This window comes from Rhinoderma darwinii, chromosome 13, assembly GCF_050947455.1.
Source record: "Rhinoderma darwinii isolate aRhiDar2 chromosome 13, aRhiDar2.hap1, whole genome shotgun sequence".
NCBI classification, from domain to species: domain Eukaryota; kingdom Metazoa; phylum Chordata; class Amphibia; order Anura; family Rhinodermatidae; genus Rhinoderma; species Rhinoderma darwinii.
This window is the reverse complement of record NC_134699.1, coordinates 67173760-67183628: the sequence shown is the minus strand read 5'-3', so window position 1 is coordinate 67183628 and position 9869 is coordinate 67173760.

Below are 9869 nucleotides of genomic sequence, written 5' to 3'. Positions count from 1 at the left end.
AATGGGCTCTGAGCCTTAAGGCCCAAACTAGGCTGCGTCCTTAAGGGGTTAACCCTGTCTCCTTCCAACTGGAGTTACCCCTGTCTTTTCGAATACACGACGTGTTTCATGCCTCCCTCCTGAAACGCTGCTCCCCGTCCTTGGCTACCTCGAGGAAACCTCCGGTCCCTGTTCTCACCCCTGAAGGGGTAGAATTCGAGGTTGCCAAGATTGTGGACAGCAGGATGGTCCAAGACTCCCTCCAGTACCTGGTCCATTGAAGAGGATACAGGCCTGAGGAGAGGACTTGAGTACCCGCCCGGGATGTTCACGCTGGGGTATTGCTCAGGAGGTTCCATCTTCGGTTCTCCAATAAGCCAGGTCTACCTAGAAAGGGTCCAGTGGCCCCTCATAAAAGGGGGGGTACTGTAAAGGATCTGCCAGACACAGTGTAAAGGATCTGCCAGACACAGCTTCTGTGTCGACGCCCGTGGTTAGTCAGGCTGTACCTGCTCCTAAGTCTGATAGAGTGACTCCTTCTTCTACCACTCAGGCTGGGAGGCTGAGGAGTGGGAGAGCCTATCACAGCCTGGCCAGACGGAGATAGCTCCCGCCCTCTGTCTATTTATACCTTCATTTCCTGCTTCTCCTTTGCCTGTGATTCTGTTTGTTTCCTGACTCTGCTGCTGCTGCTTGTACTATTTGTCCTCTGCTTCATATTGACACTGGCTTTACAGACTACTCTCTTGCTCTGCGTTTGGTACCTCGTACACTCCTGGTTTGACTCTGCTCGTTCACTACTCTTGTGGCTCACGGTGTTGCCGTGGGCATCTGCCCCTTTTCCCTTAGCTTCTTTGTACCCTTGTCTGTCTGTCGTGCACATAGGTAGAGTAGGGACCGTCGCCCAGTTGTACGCCGTCGCCTAGGACGGCCGTTGCAAGTAGGCAGGGACTGAGTGGCGGGTAGATTAGGGCTCACCTGTCTTCCTCCCTACCCGTCATTACACACATCTTCTGTGTCGACGCCCGTGGTTAATCAGTCTGCACCTGCTCCTAAGTCTGATAGAGTGACTCCTTCTTCTATCACTCAGGCTGGGAGGCTCAGGAGTGGGAGAGCCTATCACAGCCTGGCCAGACGGTTCTAGCTCCCACCCTCGGTCTATTTATACCTTCATTTCCTGCTTGTCTCTGCCTGTGATTCTTTTCTGTTTCCTGGCTCTGCTGCTCTTGCTATCATTATTGACCTTGCTTCATTTTGACCCTGGCTTTACTGACTACGCTCCTGCTCTGCGTTTGGTACCTCGTACACTCCTGGTTTGACTCGGCTCGTTCACTACTCTTGTTGCTCACGGTCTTGCCGTGGGCAACTGCCCCATTTCCCTTAGCTTCTGTGTACCCTTGTCTGGTTGTCTGTCGTGCACATATTGAGCGTAGGGACCGTCGCCCAGTTGTACGCCGTCACCTAGGACAATTAGGCAGGGACTGAGTGGCGGGTAGATTAGGGCTCACCTGTCTGTCTCCCTACCTCTTCATTACACATACATTACATTACTTATCCTGTACTGATCCTGAGTAACATCCTGTATTATACTCCAGAGCTGCGCTCACTATTCTGCTGATGGAGTCACTGTGTACATTACATTACTTATCCTGTACTGATCCTGAGTTACATCCTGTATTATACTCCAGAGATGCACTCACTATTCTGCTGATGGAGTCACTGTGTACTTACATTACATTACTTATCCTGTACTGATCCTGAGTTACATCCTGTATTATACTTCAGAGCTGCACTCGCTATTCTGCTGGTGAAGTCACTGTGTACATAGATTACTTATCCTGTACTGATCCTGAGTTACATCCTGTATTATACTCCAGAGCTGCACTCCCTATTCTGCTGGTGGAGTCAGTGTGTACATACATTACATTACTTATCCTGTACTGACGTGAGTTACATCCTGTATTATACTTCAGAGCTGCACTCACTATTCTGCTGGTGGAGTCACTGTGTACATACATTACATTACTTATCCTGTACTGATCCTGAGTTACATCCCGTATTATACTCCAGAGCTGCACTCACTATTCTGCTGGTGGAGTCATTATTCTAGAAGTAATATCATGTGTGTTTAAAGTGACTCAACTATTTAGATTATATTTATATATAAACTTAATATTGTACTAAAAGTGGGCATTGCATTTAACTCAGTGAGTTATTATTGTGCACCAAAGAACAAATCACAACTTCAGCTCTGCTACATATAAAATTGTTCTTTTATTTTTGTATAACTTAATTGACCTGACAGTTTTGTGTGCTGCATGAAGTTGCTCAGTCTTCAGCTTGAACCTCTTGCTGACTTCTGGTATTAATATCATTTACAGTATGGAGTACATAGACCATATATAATTCTCAACTGTTTTTCAAGATCGTTGTCATTCAGAGAGTCTGTGATAGTTGTAATCTCCGGAACCCTGTAATATACCAAGACTGACCCCCTTTCCTCCCGACCCCGGGTTATATCCATTTCCAGCACCATGATGTCACGCTTTATACCATAAGGTATGACATCACGGTGCTGGAAATTGATCTAACCAGTGGGTGGGATCTGTCTATACTGTAAAAATGAGGTATTGACCTGTATATAGAGAAAGATCCGTCTATCTGTAATGCCCCTGTATAACTGCCCTACTATAATGCCCCTGTTGTCTTCTGTGGCATGTGGGTCTGCTGGAACCCCTGGCATAGGGCACCTTGTGGCAAATGCAACCTCTGAAACCCCCTATTGCTACACGTCAGGTAGTATTTCATTCTATGGCGCCTTAAAACACAAGCTGTATTGATTCTTGACCTCAGGTCTCTCTAAACAGAGCCTCAATTCTCCATCCTAATGAATCCGGCTCATTCCAGCACAGAAAATATTTGTCCTTCATCACCAAATAATATCTAGACGCAGCCTGTGCCAGGTAATCAACATTAAATCTTGCTCCTTCAACAGCTCATATTAGAATTTTGAGGGATCAGACAACTTTTACCCTTGTTCAGATAATAGGAGGACAAGTCGAGCTGGAGGAGGGGGCAGGGTAATGGCTTCCTCAGTCACTAGAGCATGCTGTTCTACCATTCAGACATGGCTCTGCTGTTCTACCATACAGACATGGCTCTGCTGTTCTACCATTCAGACATGGCTCTGCTGTTCTACCATTCAGACATGGCTCTGCTGTTCTACCATTCAGACATGGCTCTGCTGTTCCAGCTCAGTGCACGCACTAGTGGCTGCAGAAAGTTACCAGCATAAGTTCAGCATTAACCTTGACATATTTCACAAGTCACATGTATCAGATGAAAGGTTACAAATATGGACCTGTAAGATAATATATAATATGAAACAATGTCATACAATATTATAAAATACAACAGACTATAACACATACAATATTATATAAGACCATACAACATAACAATATAACATACCAGTAATATAATGCACTATTTTACAATGCAATATAGTACAATACAACAAGAGTATAACATAATACAATATGTGATACAACACAATAGAATATAACAGAATATAATAATATATATTACATTACAACACAATAAAATATAATACAATACAACACAACAAGAGAGTATAACATAATACAATATGTGATACAACACAACAGAATATAACATAATATAATAGTATACAACACAGCAAAATATAATACAATACAACATAATACAACACATCAGAATATAACATTATATAATACAATATGATAAAATACAACATAACAAATATAATATACATAAAATACAAAGTAATTTATTACTATATTATACAGCACTATATAATATACTGTAATATATTTAATGACACATAATATAATACAATATAACACAGTATAACATTGTATTATAACAGTGTGTTTGGTGTTAGTACAATATCAGTCAAATTAGTTCTCCGTCTGACAATTGACAGGATATTCTTCAATATTTTTACCTGAGCCTACCCCTAACTAGATTTCTACTACACCTTCGCCCATATGTGATGACATCACAGGATATAGGGAAAATCTAAATTGCTTACAATAGTGAAAGTAGGAGGCTAGTCAGGACTTGTACCTCGCCACCCTCAGGAGCTGCGCCACTGGCTGGTCCTTATTGCTACTATATGTTCTCCTAATCTCTGTCTATGCATGTACCTATGCTTTCCTGACTGTCAAAATGGACCACAAAATTGGGATGTGTAAGACCAGCACCTGCACAGTCCCACTGAAAATGACCCCAACCAAGGGCATAACTACCAGGGTAGCACGCATAGCAGGTGCATTAGGGCCCAGGAGGATGGGATTAAAGTCATAGGAACCATTGCCTGATCTCACTGCTGATGAAGTACAAGGTAGAGTAGGGGCCACATTTCGGATTTGGCTTTCGGGCCCTATTGAGAATTGTTGTGCAACTGACCACATCAAAACAACCTTTTCCAACCCATTGGAAATCCATACTGCCTGTCAAACAGTATAGGGACCAAATTTGGTGTTAGTAGCAGGCAAACATGAGCCCACTCTGGTGTCATGGGTCCACTCTGACTCGCTCAAGGGCCCATATACACCTAGTCGGGACCGTCATCCGATCAGGAAAAAATGTTGACCATTAAACCATCTTTATAACTTATTTTTAACACAGATGTAATATCTGCCTGCCCTTTTCTTGCTGATAACACTATACACAAAGGACCCTTTATAGTGAGGAGCAGGAGAGTGCCCTGCTATTAGGAGATTGTGGTAGCCGCAGAGTTTTCTCTAATTGCCGATAGGAAGAGAGAAGTTTGGGAGGGGTGTAGAGTGCAATCTGCTGGTATGGAAGAGATTCGGTGGGGGGTTGGTTTGCAGCAACAGGGAGAACAGGTAGACAAAAAGAGAGGGAGATTGTAGATAAGATACGCCTCACCTGACTGACGAGAACATAGCAGCGTATGGGCTGTGTATGGTGTCCTGTCTGAGCAAGTGGAGAGACTCCACATTTTTTACATGGTCATAAAAGTAATAAAATCATTACAAAATACCTGATGTGGTCACAAAACTGTTTTTATACTTTTTATAGATTTTGTAGTCCTTCATAATAGAAAACACAAAATCTTCAATATGCAATTTCTTCTGGAAACAGGTAGAATTATACCTAATGCAGACGACCGGTGTGTGCCGGCCGGGTCCTGTCCTATCTTTCCATGAATCAGAGAGTCGGGTCCGTGAAAACTTTCTCTATTCACTTGCTAAAGTGATTGGGTCCGTGAAAACTATCAGGTGCCACTCGGATGCCGGTACAATAAAAATACTGCACTCAATGGGGCACTGTGTGGCGACATGTAGTCCCAGTCGCTCCATAGTATGGAGCACTGTGCAAGAATTGGGTGCATTTAGAAAGTTTTAGATATCTGATTACAAACAACTTATGCTAATCTAATAGTATACCTGATATAAATCAACTTTGTAATTTACTTACTGTACAAATTCAGTTGTTTCATCCAAGCAAAATCCGTGTGAAGTTGCTGCCACTAGGTGTCTCCCTTCCTGTAATCTGTTTTCCACCCCCTGCTGTCAAGCAAAGTCCGTCCCTTGTTACAGAGCAGAATTGACGGACTGCAGAAGGTGGCGGTGTCTCTTCACTGCCTGCCTATACAAGAATGGTAAAGAGGGTGGAGCAGGCAGCAGGGAGAGAGTGAGTCAGCAACAGACACGCTGCTTACAAGACTATGGAGAGGAGAGGGGGAGAAGGCAGCAGAGAGAGGGAGTCAGACACAGCACGCTGCCTATACAAGTCTAAGGAGAGGGGAGGAGGAGCAGGTGGAGGAAGCAGGAGCAGAGTAAGAAACACACAGACGAGCTGGTAAGAATTTTGTTGCCCCAGTGCTGGATTCTCAAGCTACATTGCTCATTATTGCTGTATAATGACCTCCTTGCGGCGGCAGATTTTATTTATGTATATGTATATATATATATATATATGTATATGTATATGTATACAAGCCAGAAATAGTGTTCATGTACACACATATGACAGCTTATTCTGAAAAGTTAGGTACGCTTTAATGGTCTTATGATATGTTTTGGAAGGAAACTGTGGCTTGTTTTTTGAAAAATGCTTACATTTTGGATTTTTGGGGGGATGTCTGCATGCAAGTAGTAATTAAGATGATAAAAATTCCTATGTGAGCAATGCAAGTGCTATGATCTGAACAGTTTCTTGCAGGAGCACGTGGCAAATTAGGAACAGTAGCCATACACAGTACCTATTATTAAAAAGAAACATTAACCGGGCCGCACATCTGTGCCTCACTTCATAAAACACTGACATAAGTAGCAGTAGGGTCTGGAAAACGTCCTAGTGAATACATGAATACAGCAGAAAAGTCATCATGGAGGGTAATGAAGTTTTATTATTGGAAGGCCGGGTACATTCCTGGCTACGACTTTGTTTTTCTGACTGGAAAAGTTTCAGTTTTCAAGGTATATATTTTTAGAGGATTACCATAAAGTACAGCAATTCAGCCTCAGCTTTTTATGTGGAAAAAATGATTGTGTGGTTAGCATAAAGGAGCACAAGATGCCAGGTCTGGTTTCCTAGCCTTCGGAGCCACAGGATGGCTGCAGATCTGGTTTCTAAGTGAGCCGGGCACAAGGTATCTAGATTACCAGCCAGCCAACCAGAAGACTAGTTTGCCAGCCAGCCAGAAAACTTTGAAGGGAGAAGATAGCCTTGCTTGTCTTCTCATCACATGGTGGAACAAGTTCCTAATATTCGAGATCATAAGATGGCTTTATCTTGCCTACGATCATGCATGGGCACAAGATGGCTGTGCCTCACTTTCCACTTTGGTCTTCCTTCATGTACTGGCCTAGAGCGTTGGGTCAACTCTCCTAGACCAGAGGAGCAGAAGATGGTCGCTGTGTAGGACATAGAATACGGTTCTGTATGTTTTTCAATACTTCCCTGGTGATGTCAGATGGCTTGGAATCTACCAAGAAGTGGTACCGAAGATAAACAAGATTTATGTCATCTGACCTAACATTTAGGGCTACGAGATGGCTATGTTTGGTCTCCGTACCCTGATTGTCTCAGGTAGGGCTATGTTTTTTCTTCCAAGTCAATTGGCAGTGGCAGAGTTTGCATGTATGATGACTGGGTCTGGTAGCTAGCATTCAAAACCATAAGATACTTATGTCTAGACTTCCACAACGCAGTAGCACATATGTCCATGTCCTCTACTCGTATACAGCGGCAGAAGAAGGCCATCTTGTTTCATGCATGAAGACCCAAGATGACTTCTCTCCCATCGTTTCCTAAACAGACACCACTGCCAAATGTGTTTTATAAATACAAGAAAATAACGCTACGGGTAGAAGATGACCGTGTCCTTGGTCTTATCATCCAACAGCACAACATGGCCGTGCCTTTTCTTCCAGGACTGGGGGAGGAGAAGGTTTTGCTGCAAGGTCTAGTGACTTCTTTCTTGCAGACAATACGGTCAGCAGCCGCAGGTGGTTCATTCCTACACTACCCCGGCTTCCTCCATCCCTCCCCCAACACTTCATTCCTGAGGCTCACAATCTCCAACCTGTAGAAGGAGAACAGTCCTGCAGATTAGTTCTCTGTTCACTTCAGTGACTATTTAAACACAATTATATTGTTGCCTTGTGTAGAATATAAAAGGAACCCCATCATCCCTCTTTAATTACCTCAATGACTCCTCTAGAATGGCAACAATGAGTTCAGTCCATTCTTATTCTGGACATACTCATACAACGTTTATCTATTGGAGCCTTCAAGTTTAGCTCGACTGGTGACACAAGCCAACGGAGCAGTTCTTACCGGAAAACTTTTTGTGCCTAAAGTACATTTTTGTGTCCACAAAATTACTAAAAAGGGTGACAAAATATTTTTTGTCGTCACAAAAAAAACAAAAAACTTACAGCCTTCTCAAATAAATCAAAGAATGCAAAAATATTTAATCATATTCACAAAATTGTTTTTGTTATCTCCATAATATGTTTTGTAACCTTCTCACATCACATGATCCGGTTGTGGACTCCCCTCTATTCATTGGCATCATTCCCAAAAGAGATCCAGTCATTGCACACCTCAAGAACGACAAACTTTTTTGTCTTAAATCTACACCCCTTCCCCCTCCTCCATAGATATATATAGCTATGGATATACAAATTTGTAAAAAATTTGGTGGAGCTCATCAATGGATGGAATAATGGTGGAAACCTAACCGATCACTCATGGTCCTAATGGCGTTGTCCAGGATTGGGAAAAACATGGCTGTTTTCTTCCAAAAACAGTGACACACCTGTCCAGGAGGTTGTGTGTGGTATTGCATCTCAACCTCATTTACTTCAATGGAGCTGAGCTGCAATACCAAATACAACCCGTGTACAGATGGGGGCGCAGTTTCTAGAAGGAAGCCATGTTTTGCATACGATATTCCAGCACTTGTTTCCAGCACAGAACTACTGGAATCTCACCCGGCCCCATATTGTGAATAGTTTGTCTAAATTTTCCAAAATGCCTTAATAGAAATTACGGGCATCATGCATCTTTTCAGAAGGAAGGTCATAAAGCAGCTGCGACCATCAAGTCATTTTATTCAGATTATTATACATTCCAAATCAGGGGAACGGACCAAAGTTCTTTAAAAGGGACTTTTTGCATCAACCCAATTAAAATAAAAAGCACACACTGAACTGCGGGCACACAACGACGGGCACACTCACATTCCCTGGCATTTTAACTGTTATTTCTGGAACGATGTCACCAGACAAAGGGGTCTTTCTTCTCTCGCTGACATCACTTACAGGAAGAACCCGTCCCGAGTTTTCAATTCTCTCATCTGTTCTCATTGACTTAGCGCGGATTAAAAATGATTAACTGGAAATTAAGAAACAGCCACACATAAGAAAAAGGACTTTGTATCGGAGACTGAATGTGGGAAGCCGCAAACTTGTACAGAAACTGCCGCCTTCCTCCACTCTGTAGACCCACGCGGGCCGCGGCACTGCCGGTCTGACAGCCATTTTCAAGATTAAATTAAGATCTTGCCTGTAAATTCGCTAGAAGCTGGTCCCATCAGGGAGGCACCGCGTGCCTCGTACCTCACTGAGCTCAGTGGGAATCCGTTAAATATCATCATAAACAATGGTTCAAGGACATAAGATGGCAGCAATGTACAAGCCGTCATCCCCATCATAACGCCCCCCATGTCATATCGCTGTCCGAAATCACACTCGTCTCCCAAGTCCGGGCAGTTATTACTTGGCACCTAGTCACAGGATTTGGGAGGGGGGGGGGGGGTGACTTTCTAACCATATGTCACAAACAGGAGCCCAGAGGAAGTCAGTGGCAGCAGTAGATCATACAAGATGATGGAAATCTGCGGTAGTCACCCGTTGTATGGATAGACTGTTGCTAAGCAACAGCTCAAGCAAATCCCAGTGGATATCTTATTATACAGTATACAGAAAGATAGACAATTAAAAACCACCGAAAATGCTCATGGGATCTTACACAACACGGGCGCCGGTAGTGGCAAGTTATGGAGGGCACCATTTGTTTTTTAGTTACATTTTACCAGTCCGTTAATGGAATAGCTAATTGTAGGTCTCGTTAAATGGGAGGGTAGCACTTTTGAAAAAATCACCCATGGTGAAGTGCTTCAGTCTTAAACTGGGTACACCACCTGTAGTAGTTTTAGTACACCATTGGTAACAGGGGCAGCAGGACAACCTGGCATGGATACAGGATTGAAGAGTCCAGCTTACTCCATATTGGATCATTTTCAAGACTGGTAGAAGGCAGTGTCAAGGCCATGATCAACATCAACTACATGCCAACATCACATT